The sequence below is a fragment of the Anneissia japonica genome, unplaced genomic scaffold (genome assembly GCF_011630105.1).
Source record: "Anneissia japonica isolate Jap-2015-1 unplaced genomic scaffold, ASM1163010v1 scaffold288208_len475333_cov186, whole genome shotgun sequence".
Classification (NCBI taxonomy): domain Eukaryota; kingdom Metazoa; phylum Echinodermata; class Crinoidea; order Comatulida; family Comatulidae; genus Anneissia; species Anneissia japonica.
The window spans coordinates 175,138-197,057 of record NW_022728199.1 but is presented as its reverse complement, the minus strand read 5'-3'; the positions used below and the strand labels follow the sequence as shown (position 1 = coordinate 197,057).

The following is a 21,920-nucleotide window of genomic DNA, read 5'->3' as shown; positions in this document are numbered from 1 at the left end:
GCAGGAAAAAGTCCTGACCTTCTACTTAATTTAACACAAAGTAAAAACATCCTCAGATGGTTAGATAATATTGGAGCACCCTGCCACCAATGCCAGTGTGTTGCCAAGGGAGACAGTTGGTCTGTCTATCAACATTTCCTGTTGAAATGATGTAGGTGGAAGGACAGATGGTGTAAAATTGTATGGAATGCATTCACTGCTAACGCGCATCTGTTTAGTGCAAAATCTTTGGTGAGATGCATTTGATCATATCACTGCTGAGGCCTGCTGTAGTCTCTACCCAACGTCATCACACACCAGAATTTATGACAACTTCAAGACTTCATAAAGGAAGCAATAGAAATAGCTGCCTCATTTCAAATAGCAGTCAAAATAGACAAAAAACTTCATGGTTGTGGTTTACCCTTATTCATCCTTTCAAGTCTGTTGAAAATGTAACTATCCTGAACTGTAAACGATGTGATTGGTTTTCAAAAATCAAGGAATTTTAATAACAATTAGCAATCATGGGCTACTATCATAAAAAAAATAATATTTATTTATTTTGCATAGCAAACTTTCCTTTCCAACTCTTCCGATTCTGTCTTCTCTCAAATTCTCCCGAATTAAAGAACATCGAAATACCAAAATCAGCTAATTAGCTGCCTTTTAAATGCAGTAATTGTGTGTACATTATTTCTATTTGCAATAATTTTATTAACGATGTCACTGTACAAAGGTTTACTTTTCAAATGCTATTTGTATACAAATCTGAATATGCATGCAAGAGAGAAAACTTTTCAAAAGTTCTGGGAAACGGCTTTTAGCCACTCCGAGACTTTCCATCCTTTTACGTAGCAAGATACTCCATGTTTGATACGAATGAAAAAATTTTAAAAAGGACTGCTCCTTTAAAGTTTAATTATTCAGAAAATTCCTACAGACATCCAAAAGATATTTTAAAGTTTATTGACATTAACCAAATTATACCAAACCTCTATTTATATCGATTCATTTATTTATATTCTATAAATTCAGTTTATCAGTCCTCGTTCTTTTTTTTTACTTTGTTTTCTTTAGCCATCTTCATGTTTGTTTATATTTATGCTTCAATTTCCCTTAGTCATTTATTTATTATACCATTTGCTTCAGATTGCTTTTATTTATTATCTATCTGATCAGTACTGTATGCATGGACCAGATAAAAGCATATATTTAACACAGTAGGACAATAAACTTGGACTGAATAAAACAGTTGAGATGTTAAATTAAGTCCACTCCAATTCATTTATATGGGGTTATGCCAAATTCAGTCATTTGTTCATGGTTAGTTAGAATAGATCAATGGTTTTGTTTTCTTTTTTGCTCTCTGTTGTATCAGCGCATAGAGACCCCGGTGTTATGCGCTATATAAATCTAATTACATACATACATACATCATACATACATACATACAGTGCCAGGATTTACAAGTGGACAGGCTATTCTCAGCAAGAGGGCTTAACAAATTTAGAGGTGGACCACTAGAGTAGAGCCCTGGTAGGGGGAAACTGTTTCTCCTTATTTGGTCCAAGTCATCGCTGATGGAGCTTCACCTGGAAATGGCAGGAGTAGCCCCTATTCCCCTCCCTTGCTGATGCTACAGGGCATATTGTTTACTTTGAGAATTTGAGAGCAACATTCATTAGGATACCAACTAATATGAACATGAAAATTATAAAAATTTAAATTTAATTGTTTTTTAATAATTTTATTGCCAATTGCCATTTAATTAATATAATTTATACCATGGGCGTGGCTGAGGAATGTGTCAGTCTCACGTGTGTACACTGGTGGAATATGGCGTCCCACATTCACTAGTGGGTTATAATAATAAAAACAACCATTAAATTTTCATTGGAATAAGTATTTGGTTCTGCTTTCTCAATTTTCGCAACCACCAGTCAGATACCAGCATAAGATATATATATGTAATATATATACCTATAGTATATAGGCCTATATAGTATAAAGGTATATATGTGCCTATAGTATAAATAGTATATAATATAGTATATAGTATAATATATAGTATATATGGATAGTATATATAGTATATAGTTTTCTTCTTCATCTTTGAGACTTGCATCCCACCAGACAGAGAGATATTTATTTGAATGAATTGAAATAAAGTGTTAGAAACACAATAAATTGTAAGAAACACAAATAAATGAATTTTATTTTGAATTTTATCATACGTAACGTTTTATGAATTTTATCAAAACTTTTATCATGGATTTTATGAATTTTATCAAGGTCAATATAAATTTTGATTTATGATGAATTTTATAATGAATTTCATTAATTTTATCATAAGTTTTATTTATTTTATTTGTACTAATTTTATGAATTTCATCAAAAATTTTATTACATAGTCTTACCTTTACTCTCTGCCTCTGTTGTTGTCAAAAATGTAAACAAATTGGTTGTCCTGGTAATACCATGCCCAAAGCCGTTGAAATAGTGTCCGTGATCATTGGTTTGCTTGCTTTTGAAATTCTTCCTTTGATTTCTGTTAGGTAGGTTGTGTTGTCTTGTGTAGTTGTGAATTTGTGTTTTTATATTACTTTATTGTTTAAAAAATTTTACTACTGTACTTACTGGTCTTCATTTTACAAGCTTTTCGAGTTTCATGTATGTCCTTTTCATATTTTATTCTACTTTTAACATTTAAATAATTTTTATTTGACTTTTTTTTAAATATGAATAAAAAATTGAATTGTAAGCAACACAATGTGAAAATTGTACGTTCATCAGTTGATCTACATGAATTCACTCCAGGAATAAAAACTTCTGACTTGCATCATAAAACCCAAATGCAAAAAAACATCTCTTTCTTTGAGTAATGAAAAAGAACTACCATTACAATTCAAATACTACAAACATACAGGCACTATAAAGACATGTTTGCCCTAAAATTACTAGTGCATAAATGTCACCTTAAAACACATAAATTGTCTATTACTTTGAATACATTCATGTTTTTATATTTACATTATAATACATTCATATATAATTCATTGGAATTTTAAGAGCCAGCACATGTACTTTTACCTTATCACTTTAACATCATAATTTCACTTTATTGGTCTCATTTTTTTGTATACATTTAATTTCCTTTCATTGAAGAACAATTTGCATATTAAATGTATTTTTAAATGATCATTTTTAAATAATTATTTGCTAATAACATTGTGGACCCTTGATGCTTCGAAGTCTAAATATAAATTCGCGCAAATCAAAAGTGTTGGTTCGATTCCTGAGCTCTGTTTGGTTGCGAAATTTCTTGTTTCGCAAAAATTATAAACAGTTTGAAATACTGATTCTATTGAAGCAAAAAACTATGAACGTGTATGCGCATGAAACCGATGCTTTTCATTCGCAAGAATGAATTTGTCTAGTGGATAATAGGCTTTAGGAGTGAAAAGCTGATGATATGGGATACTTTATAATGCCCCACAATCAGTGGCATATAAAAGTCTTGAAAAGGGGAAGGGGCAGATCAGGGTGTGACAGTGAAGTAGGGGTCTCAATGCTTACATGATGGGTGTTATATTCAGGTATACTTTAATCAATAAATAAAAAGGATGACATACAAGCAGCCAAAGGCTGAAACCGTAGTCTCACAAATAAGGACTACTAAAAGCTAAAAAGCATTATGAAAAAGGAGAAACAACAACCACTGACAACATATTATTTAAAATGTAGGCAATTGTAACAACAGGTGAACCTTTAAATCGCTCGGATTTACCAAAATGAATCTCAAGTAAAGGGCGGGATCGCAGGTCTCTACCAAGTTGGCGACAAGGAGGTAGCATGTTACGAAATCAATCAGATAGGTAAGAAGTTTCTTGCCAAAAGACAACAACAAATGCTCCCTCCTCGTCGACAGCGGTGGAAGATCAGCGATCTCACACACCTCAATATATCTACGATCAGGTCCCAAAATTATTTTAATAGCGCGCTTCTGAATCCTTTCAATGGCAGGAGACTTTTTATCAGTAAGATAACTATGCCACACAGGACATGCATATTCTAATTCACATCGTGAGCGGATTTCCCGTACGATTAAATATCGTGCTTCGAACAGGTCATTCCATTCATAGAAGAAGCCTTTTGATGGAGAAAGTGTACCTTTTAGCAAAGGTTTGCCTAGGTCGAAACCAACTCCGGCTATATAAAATTGATTATGATAGTAAAATCTTGTTATTGTACTACTAGTGGTAGTGATAGATATTATGTACACGTTTAATTATTGTTATTTATTCGTTATATCATTATATTTACATTTAAAATTAATGTATTGTTTAAGTATGAATTATTAGTTCCTGTAAAAATTAATCTTAGCAATTAAAATTGTATATTTTAAATAATATAATAGGCATAGTCGAGGTCTAGCCTAGGCCTAAACGAGTGACTATAACATGTGAGTGTATAACATTATGGAAAATATGAATAAAACGTAAAAATTGTGAAAAAATAAAGGAAAAAGGAAGAATAGGAAAGAAACTTGGAGCAGCTAAAATATATACCGAAAATCTACAATAATTTTCTTCGAGTATATTTATTTGAATGAATTGAAAAAAAACTGTTAGAAATGCAATAAATTGTAAGAAACACAAATAAATGAATTTTACTTTGAATTCTATCATATGTTTTATGAATTTTATCCAACTCTTATGAATTTTACCATGGACTTTATGAATTTTAACTTATGAATTTTATCATGAATTTTATTAATTTTATCATAAATTTTATTAATTTTATCATAAATTTCTTTAATTTTATTTGTATTAATTTTACGAATTTTATCATAAATGTTATTACATAGTCCTACCTTTACTTTCTGCCTCTGGTGTTGTCAAACATGTTAACAAATTGGTTGTCCTGGTAATACCACCCCCAATCCCACTGAAATAGTGCATGTGATTAAATTTGAATAAATTTTGTTTCTTTTTCAATTTGTAATGAATTTTCATAAGGGAAGATGCCTTTCATTATCTTAAACTATCTTTGAATATCTACTGTATCTGAGATCAATATAAACTCACAAATATCGATTAGATATGCCATTTAAGCCAAAGCGTCCAGGGGCCCTTGGTGGCCTCCTGGCCCCCAGCAACTGTTCGTGCCTTCGGCACTCATTATGTGTCACCCGATCTTACTCTTTGAAATTTCTCAAGGTTGACTGGTATGTGTTCACAGATTGCACATAATCTCTATCATATTACCTTTTCATATATTTTTTACAAAATTTATGATGCTGATAATATTCAGGAAAACACGCCAAATAATAAAAATAATATATTATTTTAAATATCTTGCATATATAATATTTCACAGAAGAGGCAATCAACTCTCATATGCGAGTTGATTGTCCGAAATGGGTCAGTAAACTCCCATTAAACATCCTTTATACCAGTAGTTGTATACATTATGCTTAATTCTGTCTAATCCTACCTTCCATAAAATATAATCACCAGCTTGTCATAAGCCATAAAAAAAAAATCTTTTATCAAATCAATAATAAAATCCTTCAAAAATCCCATCATTCTTGTTCAGCTTTTTCTTATCTTTTTTTTATTCTTCAGAGAGCATTGGCGTATCTGGGGATGCATGGGGAGCGTATTCCCCAAAACATACTCGCACCCCGTCATCCCCTCCCCCCACCCACAAAAAAATCACACATAAGTAGTTAGAAATCACCTAGCACCCCCTCACTTAATCATCGAGCCTGCCCCCCCCCCACTTCACCCACCCACAAAAAAATCACACATAAGTAGTTAGAAATCACCTAGCACCCCCTCACTTAATCATCGAGCCTGGCCCCCCCCCACTTCACCTTCTCGCCACCATCACCCGGCTCCCTCTCCCATTTCAAGACTTTTAGACATGCCACTGTCAGAGAGATGGTTACAGCCCCCACACTTTCATATACCTCAACCTACATCACAGACCTAAAGCCCTAAAAAAATATTATTAGTTATCATCCTATCTAGGCTGGAAAAGTGGTGAGGAAGGGTGTGTTTTTTTTGGTTTTTTTTTTGCTAAAGCCAAATATCACCCTTAGGTTGTTTGCTGGTACATTGATATTCAAAGTAAAACATGATTGACATAATACAAACAATATCTACTATTTAATAAAAAAAATGAACAAAAAAAAAAAAAAAAAAAATATCTACTATTTAATAAAAAAAAAAAAAAAAAAAAAAAAAAAAAAAAAAAATGTTGTTTAATAGAAGTACCATGCACGCGAGGGTGATAAAATAATATTTATTTTTATTGGGTCATCATAAAACTCAATCTCTAATAAGATGATGGATTTATTTTCTAGGCATTTTGCCATGCGAAAACAAAAAAGAATCTAAATAAAACAAGGGAGGCACTCTTCATAAAGTTGCAGGTAGCAATTAAAAAAAAATGTTGCATACTTCATCTAAAAAGAAAAGATATTTCTTTCCAAAAGTGGATGGATTTTGTTTTAAGGAGAGGCTACAGCTACAGTTATGCTTGCATAGTACTAACCAGCTGCATCTAAATCTCTGGTTCAGGCCGAATGGCAGGTGTCCACGGATGAGCAGGATCAGGCTGCTGTTCTACGGTACCACAGGATATTTCTGTCATTGGTGTATCTAGGGACGAGCACCCCTCCCTCAAAAAAAGCTGTTGTCCCCTCTCCCCTTCCCCCTTCCAAGTCCTAGAAATGTTTGAAACAAAAAAAAATGTTGCTTAAGTACACAAAAATCACCTCATTCACCTTATTTTGCAAGCGACCGCCACCTCTCGTTGTTAAACCTCCCACTTCAATTCAATTCAAAGTAAGTATTTGGAATTCAAATCAAGATCTTTACATATTATCACTTTAAATTTCTGGCAGCAAATGTTAATTTAATTTTACTGTATATTTTTGCATGGGATTATTATAACATATATGTTTAAGCTTGCAGTACACCACGTAGGCAGTTCTGAAAAGAACTGTTGTAGTTGAGAAAGTCTCGACGTTTCGATTAAGTTGCTTCAATCATCTTCAGGAGAATAATATCCGCAGAAATTCCAACAGAGGAAATACTAATATGTTTGGGTAGAGATACTGGCTGCTGATTGGATGAATGAACTGACCAATAATGAGACTGCTAGTGAAAGGCTAAAACAAAAGCCATTGTTCACTGAGAGAAAGAGTGGGAACGCCCAAACAAAGGCTTAGTTCCAGTGACGGGAAAAGGGGTGGGAATGACCACAACGAAGGCATACTTCCAGTGTGGCAGAAAAAATGGAATAGGAACAACCAAAACAAGGCATAGTTCCAGTGAGGCGGGAGAGGGGGTTGGGAACGACCAAAAACAAACGCATAGTTCCAGTGAGGCAGGAAAATCTGGGGCCTCTTGGCTAGGTCCGATTATTATGCTATTAAAGAGGCCACATAACAGACCATTCCGGAGTGTCAATCAAACTTAACAACTGACCAATCAGAAAACGGCCAGAAAAACAATAAAGCCAATAATAATAACGTGTTGTTCACAAATGCACATGCTCGCTGCGATTTTGTGGGACCCCAGCAACAACATGCAAGGGAAAGGGTCATTATATTTTATTACTGTACCTGCACTACATGGCCGGCGTCACCGGGGTGGGGGGCCCAGGCCCCCACTTTTTGGCAGAAAAATTTCTATGCAGATTTTTGTACCATCAGAAAGAAATGCTAGTGCCCCCCCCCCCAAACCTTCCCGCCCTGCTTTGAAAAACCTTCGGCCAGCCCTAAACTACACTTATGACTCTATTTTTTCAAATATAGCAGTACAGTACCATTGTGTACCATCCTAATGGAACGTGTAGAGGAGAGAAAACATCCAGTTATAACCATCAGAGAACAACTAATGAACGATACTGATAGCTAGAGGGGCCTAAGAAACTTGTACACCGAAAAGCCATTTAATTTTTGATACCAAACACTTTGACACATGTTTTTGTTTCTTATAATTTTCCATCCAGGTCACCCTAGGCGGCAAGATTTCTCTGTCGAATGATGTGACTTCGGGGGCTGCCTAGCTCCCCTCCATGATTGGGGTCATAGTCAAGCAGTGGTGGGCTTTAAAGACTGTGAAAGTTGGTCATTTAGCGCAGGCAATACGTAAGCCGACACTTAAAATGTCTCCTGGTGGTTAAAACTCCTGAACAGTTATGTTCACACAGTTTTTCCATGTAGTTGCAAACAATGCATTAAGGTAAGTAAAACAATAATAGAGTTTCCCAATCACTTCATTTTTGGTGCTACCATAAATTTGATTTTGTTTTTAATGTAATGGTCACACGTTTGGTATCACACCTTTTCTGTTCTATGATACAAAGCACTCAGAGATAATTAAAAAAAAACCAAAAAAAAAAAAAACAATAAACCAATGATGGTTGTTCTATAATAAGTATCAACCAAGAAAACAATTGTATGTACACAATGAATAAAATAAATGCTGCTTTGGAAACGGGGGTCCACCAACCGGCATCGAGGCAGCGTCATTTTTACAATTGGATATACGCAGATACCAATGGTAAGTTCGATGTAACAACAGCTTCTGCCTTAGCCTAGTGCTTCTGGGTTACTGCACAAGAGTTTTAAATATAAAATAAATTTAAGTCTAAAACAAACCCTCAAAATTAATGACAAATTATCTTAATTAAAAGGATCAAATATGTTATGAGCTTCCAATAATAAAAATATTTTTTACACAGTTACTAATGCTACACCAGTCACACACAATACCTGATTCTGATTGGATGTATGGATTGAATTAGGACAATAACATCCAATCAGAATTAGGAATTTGTATATAAGACTGGTGTAACAATAACCAGTGCCCTTTTTTTATGGAATGTACACATGATTGTAGATTGCTCTGCTCAAAAAGTTTTTCTGTCAATTTAATGAAAGACTCGACTGACAGGAAAAGTAATTTCCGAAATTGGCGTGATTGATTACTTTATGAAACTGCTTCAAGATCGGCATCTGTTGTCGGCCACAAAATGACTTATATCTGTCAATGCGCCAAAAAGGTGATTGTCTTACGAAATTTGCATTTGTTTCCTGAATAGTTGGAATTTAGGACACAGGTGTGAATTTCTGTAGAAGTTCATTATCCAGTGTGTGTTGTTAATTTATGAATTTTTTCATTATTGAGATGCATTATCCTGCTTTGCTTCAGGTGTAGAGAAAATTTTTGTGAGTAATGAGAATGCTTAGGCAGATGTAGGGCAAGTTAAAGGGGCCATCTCAATTGTTTTCACCCTCGGATGTACTGTAGTATCTTCAGCATGCATAAAGTAGCCTGAAAGCTGTGCTTGAACCTTACTTTGTTAGCTTTCTGTTGAACATTAGAATGGGGGGAAATATTCCTAATCAATAAACCGATGCATAAATAACACAGTCCTTCTATTTCTTGCCAAGTCATTTAAATTATTCAATTAGTTAAGGATTTTTTTTTTAAATATTCCTGGAAATCAGCAATGTAAACTTTTGTTTAGATTTTTTAGAAGTTATAACACATTTGTTCTATTTATATGAGATATTAAATGTTTAAATTGAATTTTGTACATTTTTCACACTATGACAGACCAAGGACTTATATAAATGTACCAGGATAGGAACCTCATTGATTTTGCACTCACGTCTGAACTGTATCGTTGGTGCATGTTGTTGTGCATATGGATAATGTTTTTATAGCTTGCACACAAAACAATTTAAATATTTCTAACATATTAATTGTACTTAATGGTTTTAAATATTGTACCGCCTGTGATCATTTTCAATGGATATTGTTTTGCGCTTTATAAATACAGATTATTATTAGGCTATTATTATTATTAAGAAAATAACCGTTACTGGAGTAACCATCTGTGTCCCTGCAAAGAAACTTATTTCCAGATGGGTCCCCTGATAACAGAATAGTCATTCGTAGGAACCCACTGAAAGTTCATAAAGTTTCAAAAACTTTTTGTGGTAGCATGATAACTTGGATTTATCAGTCTCAGAAGGCTATATATCTTTATGACCCCTTCTTCTTTGACCCTAAAATTAACATTTTTGGGAGAGGGTGGGAAATGGACAGAATAGACTTCCACATAAAGCCATGATAACATTTTTCAGTAACCCACTGAAAGTTAAGCAATTTCAAAACCTATATCTGGTGGCATGATACATTGGATTTATCAGTCTCAGAAGGCTATATACAGTACCTTTGTGACCCCTTCCTCTTCTACCCTAAAATTTAATATTTTGGGAGAGGGTGAGAAAGGGGAAAAATTGCCCCAGACGACAAAAGTAGTATTTAAAGAAACCCAAAGAAAGTGCATAAAATTCAAAACCTATATCTGGCGGCATGATAAGTTGGATTTATCAGTCTCAGAAGAGAATATGACAACCTTGTCACGACCTCAGTCGTACAACGAGCAAAGGCAGAGCAGCCTTTACGGCTACTAGAAGCTTTAAGCTGAGAAGCGATCCTCTATTTTAGAACCAGGTGTGCTTTCGTGAAATATAGCTCAGTTGACATACATAGGCATATCTAATAAAACTCATCATTTATTATCAACATATCGGGTCCCAGCTGGATGAAGAGTGCTGTATTTTACAACAGGATAGCCAAATCCAGTGTAAACGGATTTGTGATGGGAATTTAGGCTGACTTATTATCCAAAAGGTGAAAATGTCAACTTGGGAAAAGGAATATCCTAGGAGTATTGGGTATTGAATGAACCTTTCCTTCTGTGGACTGACTGTCTTTTCCCATTAAACGACCTCATTGCGTCTAATCAGCTCAACTAACCTACACTTATTTGGTTGGAAAGAATTGGCAAAACTTGCAGGCTAATCAAGCATCTTATTCACCAGAATGTGAGATTCAATTACTAAATCACAGGAAACTACTAAAGTTCAATACTGTATTATTTGAAAAAAAAAATTAACTTAATTTATCATAGTAAAAAGTAAATTCAGCCTTTAGTTCATTTTTGTACAATATGTCATTTTATAACTGAATAAATAAAAAAAATAATTGCACAGATCTCTCTCTAATTAAAGACCAATTTTCTGAGCAACTATCTTTTACTCTTTTACTTGTAAAGACTCTCTCTAGGGACCACTATTTTGGTGGACCCAATTGAACGTTTTCCCGCTTCTAAAAGACCACTTTGAAACCCATGTCAATGCAGTTTTTCTAATAAAATAAATGATGTATCATTACATACACCAAAAATAATGCACATCATAAGAAAATGATGATGATTTATGTATATAAATGTTCCATAATGAATTCCAATAGTGTTGGCATTGTGAATTTTGTAATTGTAACAGATATGTAACAGATATTTCCATAGAATGAGCACAGGACTTGTCTGACTACCACAAAATTTTTCATTAAAAACGAATAACACCATATAATTAAACTGCAAATATTCTAAAAACACTTTGGGAAAAAACTTACAATGCAGTATTTTAATTACAGACCAAACCTGCTAATAATCACTAAAACTCAAAAGTAGTTTTTAATTTGAGGGAGACATGTAATCCCTTCAGAAAAATATCTTTTGCCCGAGTTGGATTCACGCCCAGGAACCATGCCTAGGTGTGATGCACTAGATATTGTTTGAGAGAATTTAGCAAGGCTTACTAGGCCTAGACACAGCACTTGAATACCATCAAAAGTCAGTTGCCAGTTTAGTGGCTTACATGAGGTGTGTATTCTCAAAATAAACAGAGTTGACATAACTATTGTGTATGAATGGTACAGGACTAGTTAAATTCCCCAGGAAAATAAAAAAAAAAGAAGAAAAAAAAAAGAGCATCGGATGTTGTAGATAATTACAATAACATTGGCAAGTGCCGCAATGTTGTTCTAAATCTTTCCGGATATCTAATACATGTTTGTTTATGCTTTTGTGGCCGCGTGGTTCTACAGGAAGAAAACATTGACACACATGAAAACAAGAACAATACACTGTGCCACAGGTTAGAGCAACAGAGCCAGAAGCTTTCAAGGTGTATCTTAACAACCTCAGGGAATATCCTTTTAAATTTAAAAGCATTGTGGGGAAAAAACTTCCGTTTGATTCTTTTTCCTTGACAATTATACAACAAAAACCATTATTTCAATTCATTTGACTGCAATTGGAATTAAAATGGTAGCAAACATTAAAACAATGTTTTCTGTCAAAAAATTCAAAATATATAAATAACAAAAACCATGTTTTTATTATATATTTCTGGTAAAGAACATTTTTAATATTACAGTATACTACTATGAACTTGTTTTCAAAATAAAGAGAATGAATGAAAGTGATATTAATATTTCTGAAAAAAAGTTTTAAAGTCAATTAAATAAGTCTAATATTATAATATAATATTTATTAAAATACAATTGTTCAAGTGTCAATTTCATATGGGTCCCAAGTACCCCAAAAAGTCCCCATTAAACTTACCCATCTCTTGCTTGATATTGGCATGGTTTTACTACTGTACTATCAATCGGCTCACTGAAATTTGCTGCACAAAAATGAAAGGGATTTTTAGTTTTCTTTTCCATATACCAATACTTTTTTTTTTCGGCTTAACAAATACAAAAAATCAAGTAAAATTCATGGAATATATTATCAATTTCAAATTTTAATTTAAAAATCAAATATATTTAAATATTTCAATATATCATTTTAGAAAAATATTAAACATTTTTGGAAAATATTAGTTATATGCTTAGACTATAACATGAAAATCATATGTCTGAACCATCTGAACTTAAGGGTTAACTTATACTTATCAGCAGGATATTTTACTGAGAGGCTAGACAAATTTCTTCCATTAAGTTCCTTGCCACCATTATAAGATACCATTGAGAGACAATTCATACAAGCTTAAATGAAAGTTTATCAAATATCAGATGATGTTATCTTGATATTAAGGAAATTCAGACAGATGCCATAAATAAAGTCTGAGTGTTAACATCAAGTTCCCATTAGTATAGGTTCATGGTCAGTATACAGCATAAGGATATATGAATGTATTGGCTTTATTATTGATAAATAATAAAATTTGATGAAAACACTCAGTGGCGAGTGGCGAATCCAGGTATAGAGGGCCAGGGAAGGATTTTAACAGACAACTGGTCTCAAAAGAAACTTATGATTACAGAAATTTTTGATGGCCAGAAATTGCACTCTAAAACTTCAATTTGAATATGATTTTCTTTTCTTCTCAATTTGTCTTATATTTTTGAAAAATTTAGAAGGGGGTAGGGTGGGCAGGATGGCTGAATCCAACACTGGTGACACGCAATTATGGTAAAGCCACATAATAGCCTGGTTCACGTCGAACTTTATCTGGATATACTCGTCTTGAAACGATTACGATAATCCCCTAATTGCGTTCGATGCCAAGTTAGAGCCAGATAAACAGCCAGCCAGTTTCAGGCCGTCAACGTCACACGGTGGAAAGGCTTGTTTAATAAAACATCTACTGTATTTTAAAAATTGTAAACTACCGTAGAGAAGGTGTGAGTTTCCACTACCTAACCTAGCCGACCAGTACGAACCAACGACAGTGCAGCAGCGTGTTCTATCGCAATCTAAGTAGTAAATTCTCTAGGCCCTAGCTACATTTACCTTCGATAAAAAATGAATTATTTTAATCGCTAGCTAGCATTCTTCCATTTAACAAAATATTGTTTTAATTTTCATTAAAACGTATGTATACTTTATGGATCTTTCTGTCCTGTTTTGTAGTTTTTAGATCGCTCAATTGTGTTGTTTACATGCACTTCGCGAAAATCTAGCTTCTCCGTGTCAAATAAGTTGCTGACTTCCACACACTTTTTTATTTCGTCATCGTAAACATGTGCGCTCATTTTAACGACTGGCGTTGGTGGTAGTTCGTTAGGCTCTAGAGCGAAAAAAAAATTGATAGAACATGTTGTAAAACTGATTTTTCTAAGACCATGAATAGGCATTTGAAGGCAAATTCAGGAACATTAACAAAGTAACAAATTTTTGAATGTTTAAAATGGGGAGGGGGGCTGGTAGATACACCACTGTACAAATAACGGACACATGATAGGCCTAATTAGCTAAAGTTTTCAATTTTAGGCTATACCGTAACCTATAATCGCAAATAAAAAAATTATTATAGAGGGCGCATTAGCTTTGACTCGAGGTCCCGACCAGATTATCTGTCATCAGATTATAAATTGGCAGACTGGCCTCCTTTACGATTTGAACTCAGTAGTCCCTTTCTCTTAATTCCCGGATATGCCCCAGCAAATGCACCCCCACAAGATCACAATGCAACCATTGAGTCTAATTAAACTTATTAAATTACAATCACTCTTATTTTCAATGACAGCTCCAACCGGTTAAAGAGTGCTGATACAAGATTACATATTATCAAGTGGTGCAACTAAATCTGCTCTCTGCTTGGCACCATAGTCAGGCCAGGATATGGCTTGTTAACCTCTGAACGCTTATCAGGAAATATAAACTCTTTTTTCCTCACCTAATTTTCAAACAGAAATTCTATCGCCAAGCATTTTTTAATTCAAAGAATTTCAAAGTAACATTACATAGACATATATCTCATGGATTTATAAATAAAATATCTCAAAACAAACCTTCATTTGATTGTTAAAAATGAAGCTACAATCAAACAATTTATTTTGGAAAATATGTTTGTAATGTTGAAATCTTTATTTATTCCTGATAATGATCTAATAAAAGATCGAAATATTGAATCAAAATGACTAGTCTCACTTTATTTGGAGTATGTTTTATACTAAGCTATCAGACAATTTGTTTACATATTTAAATAAGCAAAAATAATGAACAAAAAAAATACACAATGTCTGAGAAATTGGAAATTGTTAAAAATACAAACTTTGATAAAATTATTTATTTTTTATCAGTGGCAGCACAAAAAAAAAGTGGCGTAGTAATAAATTAAAATTTAAAAAAAATATTGTGAAGAACTTTAAAATCTTGGAGTGAGCCCTCTACACGTGAAATGTAATAAACCAAAATTATGTGTACTTAATTCCTGAAGATGAGCAAATAAAATTTGACAAGTTTGATGATGCTGGTTGCATCACTTTCAAGTTTGTTTGTATGGAGGCAATGGTAAATTTGCAAATGGGAGAAACTAACAGAAAATTTAAATTGGTGAAGCAAACCAATAATGTACATACTATTCGAGACGTTTCGATTCGTGGATCTTCATTAGACAATGCATGGTTTACTGGCTGTTGACATTTCCCGATGTCACCAGTAGCTTCAGGACTGATAAGTTGGTTGTAATTATTAGAAAGTTTGTTTTCATGTTTTCAACATCGGGAAACGACAATAATTAGCAAACCAGTCATCGTCTGATGAAGGTTCATTGGCAAAGATCGAAAAGTCACAAACAGAACGTATATTAATGGTTTACTTACAAGAATTTGTCCATCCCTTTATATAATTTTTTTGAGGATTTATAGTGTGGCACTTCTTCCAGAGCGGCAGTTATTGAAAAAGATGAAAAGGAGTACAATTATCAAATGAAAGCATAAATGCGCTTTTGAGGAAACAAAACAGAAAGGGAAATATGACAAAAAAGATGACCAAACCAAACTCAAGAGGCTCAAAAAAAACCTCCACAAAAACAATGACATGAATGAATTTACACAATAATGCACACAATACTGGACTTTGTGTACTCATGGAGTGCTAATAAATAACCATCCAGCTATTGGGTTGACCACATCCTGGTTAAGATATACCCTTCAATGTGGCGTTTCCAATTACTGTAAACAAGCAATGTTATTTGACAAATAGCGTTTTCTGACGTCATCTACTTGGAAATTAAAATGGCAATGGTAGCGAATTGTTGAATTGTTATTGGCGTGGAGGCAGTTCAGCACAGTGGAAATTTGGTTTTCCCAACCTTGAAGTCGAGGTTTCAAGCTTTCGCTACGCGTATCATTCATGTCCTTAAGAATAAGGCACTTCATCTACATTGTTTCAGTCTTACCCGGCTGTAAATGGGTAGCAGTGAATTGCTGGGGGTAACCTGCGGTGGATCAGCATCCTCCCCCAGGGGGAGCATCACACACTCATCCGCTTCACGCTACTTGAAACTGGGCTCGGCAAAGATTTATTGACTTATCATATCAAATTAAATTAAATGAAAATATATATTTTTCATTTGTACCCTAACAAATGGAATAGAGAATTGACAAAAATGAACATTTTTTTAAAAAGTCTGTTTAATTACTCCAGCATTGCAATTTGTCTTAGTTGCTGTAGTACAGCAGAACTTCTATTTAGGACCAACCTTCGAGACCTTTGATACACTTTTCAAAACATGAGAGTGCCGTTTCTGTGCACCCAGGGGTACTACTGTCCTTAAAAACAATGTCATACCCTCTCCCACCAACCATGCTGGGGCTGAGGTGGATGTGACAACTCATGCTATGTAGCCATCACCAACTTGGTAGCTATTCAATGATCAAGTTTACTTGTAACAACTCCTGGCATTTGTTACTTGGTCTTGTTTACTTTCTTTGGTTTATATTTATGTTCCAATCTCAATTTATGTTTGCCGTATTTCAATAAATCAAACCAAATTCAAATCAAATGAATATAAATAGAAAGAACAACACTAACATAACAGCAAGTCAGTCACATATCAAATATTGAACTGACTAATATTTTAAAGTATTTTTCCCTGTTCAATGACAACTGGCAATTTTTTGGTATAAATCATTCATCGGCAGATTAATGACTGTCGTTTTTTATTTCCCGTCATTAAATCATGTCCTATAATAATCACAAATTTATCACTTAAAGTCAGTATATCTTGGACTGCCTGAAAAAAATGCTGGTATAATGCAGACCATGTTTTAAGCCAGAAATGATTGTTTAATATCCAGTGGTAGTACAAGCCCATAGCCAGGTTATTCCAAGGAGGGGAGGGGGTTCTCTGGTCGTGGGTCCAGGGGCCTGCCCAAGGACCCCGGTGGGGTGGGGAAGGAGCAAAGGCCCCAAAGATTTTTGTGTTTTATGGGTCTAAATAATGATATAAAAGCAGTTATGTTTGAAAAAGGTCTGCAGCAAAACATTCTGAGTCTAGGTGGGTCTGCAGTGCATTAGTTGGGTGGAGGACTCATTCAGAAAATTCAAGGGGTGGGGTAGTTTTTTCCAGAAAAGAGGGGGGTTCGCTAGAAAAGGTGATTTCTTCCGAACCATAAAAAATCTCCCTACGGGCCAGTAATAATTATGATTTTATTTAATTCTGTAACAATAAACCCAATAAATTATACTCACAAATGCTGATTGTCAATAGCAATTTAAAGCTCTATCAAAATTATCATATTTCCATTTTGACCAAAAACTGCTGTATGCCCATATATAGTCATGATGTGCCTATATATGGTCATGTCATCATGACCATATTAAGGCATGCCACATGTTATAGTCGAATGGATTTTTGAAAATGAAAATATATTTTTATTATTTAGGTTTAATTATTTTTAAGGAATAATAATAATAATAATAATAATAATAATAATAATAATAATAATAATAATAATAATAATAATAATAATAATAATGGTGAACTGGGATGTAAATACCAAGCTTTTCAGCTGGGATTGAGATGATTTATTTATCAATTCATCTAATTAAAAAATAAATGATTATCAACTATAAAAATATTATTTATTAACTTGATATATTTTAAGTTAAGTTTTTTAAGAAAAGATTTCATCACATTTTTATGGAGAGAAATGGGGCAAAAAATTATTACATGCATACTGATTGGTACAAAGAGCAGGCTATTAAAAGTGTTAACCTAGTTACTTGGGTATAATCCTACCCTCTAGAACACAAAATTGGGCTGATTTTTGGGGCGTGGGCTTATAACCGGCTTATAAACTGTTCGTGAAAACACATGTGTGAACAGTGAAAAATGGCAGATCTTTACACCTTCGGTCCTTTTCAATTCTTTTGCTGTCCACACTATCAAATTTTCTTTGACAAAAATAATGTTGTACGCCCATATATGGTCACAATGTGCCTGTATAGAGGCTATATGGTCATGATCAATGCCATAGCCAGCTATTGAGACATTTTGGACAGTCCCACACAATTTTTCTAATGAGTCCACAAAGAATGGGTCCCCATTTTTAAAAAAAAAGGGACCAAGTTATGCAATTTTATGCATAAAATGAGTCCACTTTTTTGAAAAATGGGTCCAGATTTACAGTAGCCTAAATTGGGTAAAATTTAAAGAAAAATGGGTCCAGATTTTTCATATTTTTGCATAAAATGGGTTAGTCCACATTATTTGTGTAAATTAGGTCCACGCTGATATTATCCCGCACTGTTTAAAAATCCTGGCTGCGGCATTGGTAATGATATGATGTCATCATGACCTTTATTTAGGCACGTCATGTTTTTGTCAAATAAAATTTGATTGTCTGGACATGGCTTTTTACTTTAGCTGGAGGACTGAAATGCAAGTTGCAATATCTCACCATCTTTCAGAAGAGAAAGCCATTAGCCGCATTTTGTGATGTATATGAAGTTAAAGGATCCAGTACTTTTCAGAAGAGGGCAAGGGATATTCTTCCGGTAACTCATCAACAGGTCTTCACTCTTCCATGGGTTATCATTAGTGTGTTCACAATGAAGGAATCCAAATCCAAATACAAACATATCAAAATATCGAATTTAATTTTTATTTTTTTAAGGTCAACACAAACGTTATCAGATTGATAAGATTTAATACAGTCTATCACAGGGGCGGGTCCAGAGATGTCCGAAAGGGGTAAGCTAAAAGGGGGAGGGAGATCGAGAGACAAGAATTACTTTCCAAAATTTAGGGCCAGCTCAGCACCACCCCCCACACCCCACCCCAAAATCTGCAGCTGTATCAGTAAAAACAGATCTCACCGATTATTCTCAACAATCAATGAATCAATACAGAAACTCTAACTGATTTTTGCACCACAGTGTTTAAATAACAGGATTTAACCCAGATAAATGCAGTGGTTTAATAAAAAAGAAAAAAAATTTAAAGAAAACAGGAATATCATCATCAGTGGAGTGATAGACATCTTAGTAGGCCTATTCTGTATTTACACAAGGATTAGGGTTAGAGGCAAAAAACTGTTGATTGTTATATAATCCCTCGATGATGTCTTTTTAATGGCAATGATACTTGATAATAGGTTTGGGATTTTTGAGTAGATCTTGATGAATTTCCTGAGCACTTACTTGTGGTACAAAGAAAATTTAAGCAGTTTAACATTAAAAATAATATTCTGAATTGAACGTCAAACAAAAAATCAATCATAAATATTTTCTCATTCATTTTCAGTCATTTAAAAATTATTATTACTTGTTCTTGTCATCTTCCAAGCTAGTTGTCTCTCAACATGGCACGCTCTCGACAAAACTCTCCAGTCGAATTGACTTATTCCATGACAACTATACATGAAATAAAAGTGGTGGTTTTCACTTCAAGAGATAAAAAAACAACTATACATGACTAACTATACATACCCACTGTTAAACGCTTTCCAAATTCAATTTCTGTTCAGTGGCAGCGCTATAGGGAAAGGGGGGGGGGGAAGGGCTACAGTACCCCGCCCAACTCAGAATGCATATTAAGATCAAAATACACGTCTGGCTCCAATTTAAGACCATTTTTGGGACTGAAGATTCCATGGTTTTTAGCAGCTTTGGTCTAATTGAAAAATAAAGATAAAGACATTTGATTATAATAGGGACAAAGAAAAGTGGTCTTTAAAGTGAAGTGGTCCTTAATTGGAGGAAGACCTACATATCAAATTCATACTTAAATTAATCAACTTAATCATGGTGTACTCATTTTACATATTTCATATTGTATAATATTTTATGTCAAGAGCTTCCCAATTTTGTGTTGGGCCCTTGGCCCATGCCTTCCTCTTGGACAGTGTTCTGTCGAATTTGTAACAAATAAATAAATAAAACTTCTTTTAAAAACACTGCTGAATATCATTTGGAAATATTAATAAAAGACTTAAAAATCTTTGGATGGGCTTCTTTTTGAGATGGGCTTCTTTTCGAGGCTACATTTTTTAATTTGGGGAATTACTACTATAAAACAATAACCACTGCAACACCATAGAGTGTATTATAACTGGCATTAATCACCTAAACTACTGTGTAAGCCAAGCATGTTTTTAATTTATTTTGTTTCATGTTCATTCATTCATGTTCAGTGTTAGTACTCTACTATCTCGAAAAAAAAGTTCACGCTATTTTGAAAAGAAGCCCATAGGCTTCTTTTCCAGGCTACTTTTTGCAAAGTAACAAAAGGGGGCGCTTCAATTCGAGATGGGCTTCTCGATATTAAGCCCACTGGGCTTCTATTAACGGTATCTGATTTTTGTAATTTGAGATGGCTGTTCAATCATTGGTTGCCATGTGCATATAGTAGCATAGAAAAAAATAACTCCTATTCAACTCTGATGCCAATGCTAGCAGCAATAATTGCAAACAATACCACCAACTCCTGAACTCTGAAAAGTCAAAAACTAGGTTACAACAGCCTAAGTCTTGATTCTAAAGAAGTTCCGAAGCCAGGTTAACATGCATTCACCGAACCTATTCACAGCACGCTCGCACACAGAGAATTGTTCCGCACCATTGAATCCGGCTTTCATCTCCTCCACGTTGGTTTCCGATTCCCACACTACCTAGCCGGTTGTAAGACACGGTTAGCGTTATATCAGTTGGGAGACAATTCGTCCGATGCACCTCAATGCAACAATTTCACACATATTAGCCTACCTTTATAATTCTCTACTAGGTTATATACTATATGTAGTAATTGTCACAAAACAGAGACAATTTTTGTCATGTTTAATCATGTAAGCTTGGTTACACTTTACACACACCATTATATATCGTCCCCAAATAATATAAATACAAAATAAATCAGTTGTTTTTGTAGCATACTCTATTTTCAGAAGTGGCTTCAGATATTTGTTGACGGGGAGAGGTGGGGCTGACATATCAGGCGGGGGGGGGGGGTATAGATAAGAACAAAGCGGCCTGATTCGGGTTACAAAAAACAATATGACTCATAAGTTTCATGGGTTCCTATGGCTTTGTAGTATGGCCAAAATTATGCTTTTTTATGCCACAATAATATAAATTGATAATCAATTGGGCGCGTGCCAACACTGTGTCTATAATATCTTTTGTTGTAGCAAAGTTCTACCTTTTTGGCTATAAATATAAAAAGTTGCTATAGATAAAATATCCAAGGCTTATATGTTTATACTTATAATTAAATTAATTAAATAAGTACATACATGAATCTACAAAAAATAAAGAAATTATCTCCGCCCCAATTACGGTGGGACTGAGGTGGTCTGTTTCTACCCCAATTACGGTAGGACTGAGGTGGTCTGTCTCTGCCCCAATTACGGTGGGACTGAGGTGGTCTGGATCTTCAATCTGCAAAACTCCCTGTCTGGTCTATATTTTAATTCCTGGGTCCACCACTCAATGTAGGAGAGTTATGAAGATTCTTGTCTCTATTTGCCCAAGTTGTAAATGAAGTGAACATATTTATAATTGAACCATTTACTTTTGAGGAACAGATCTGACCTTGTTTATCTTGTTTATTTATAGGTAGTTGGCAGCACTTCACCTGGCTGGACTTATGTGGTTAATTAGCCCATGCAAGTTTAGAACACTGTTCTTAATTAATGAAGTATTTGGCCTAACATCATCCTCATGATACTAGAGCTGAAAACCCTTGAGGCAGGAAAGGAGCAGTGTGTCTACAACCCTAAGGCTATGTTCACACACACGGCGTAAGGCTGGCTTAAGCCTGGCGT

The 21,920-nt window shown here is 34.3% G+C and overlaps 1 long non-coding RNA gene across 1 annotated transcript in view; it reads right to left on the bottom strand.

Moving 5' to 3' along the window:
• LOC117114029 overlaps window positions 1-21,920 on the bottom strand; it is a 53,713-nt gene that overhangs the window by 8,491 nt on the left and 23,302 nt on the right. The window contains exon 3 of the long non-coding RNA XR_004446286.1: window positions 12,484-12,547. This is a non-coding gene — a long non-coding RNA (uncharacterized LOC117114029). The remainder of the gene's footprint in view (window positions 1-12,483; window positions 12,548-21,920) is intronic.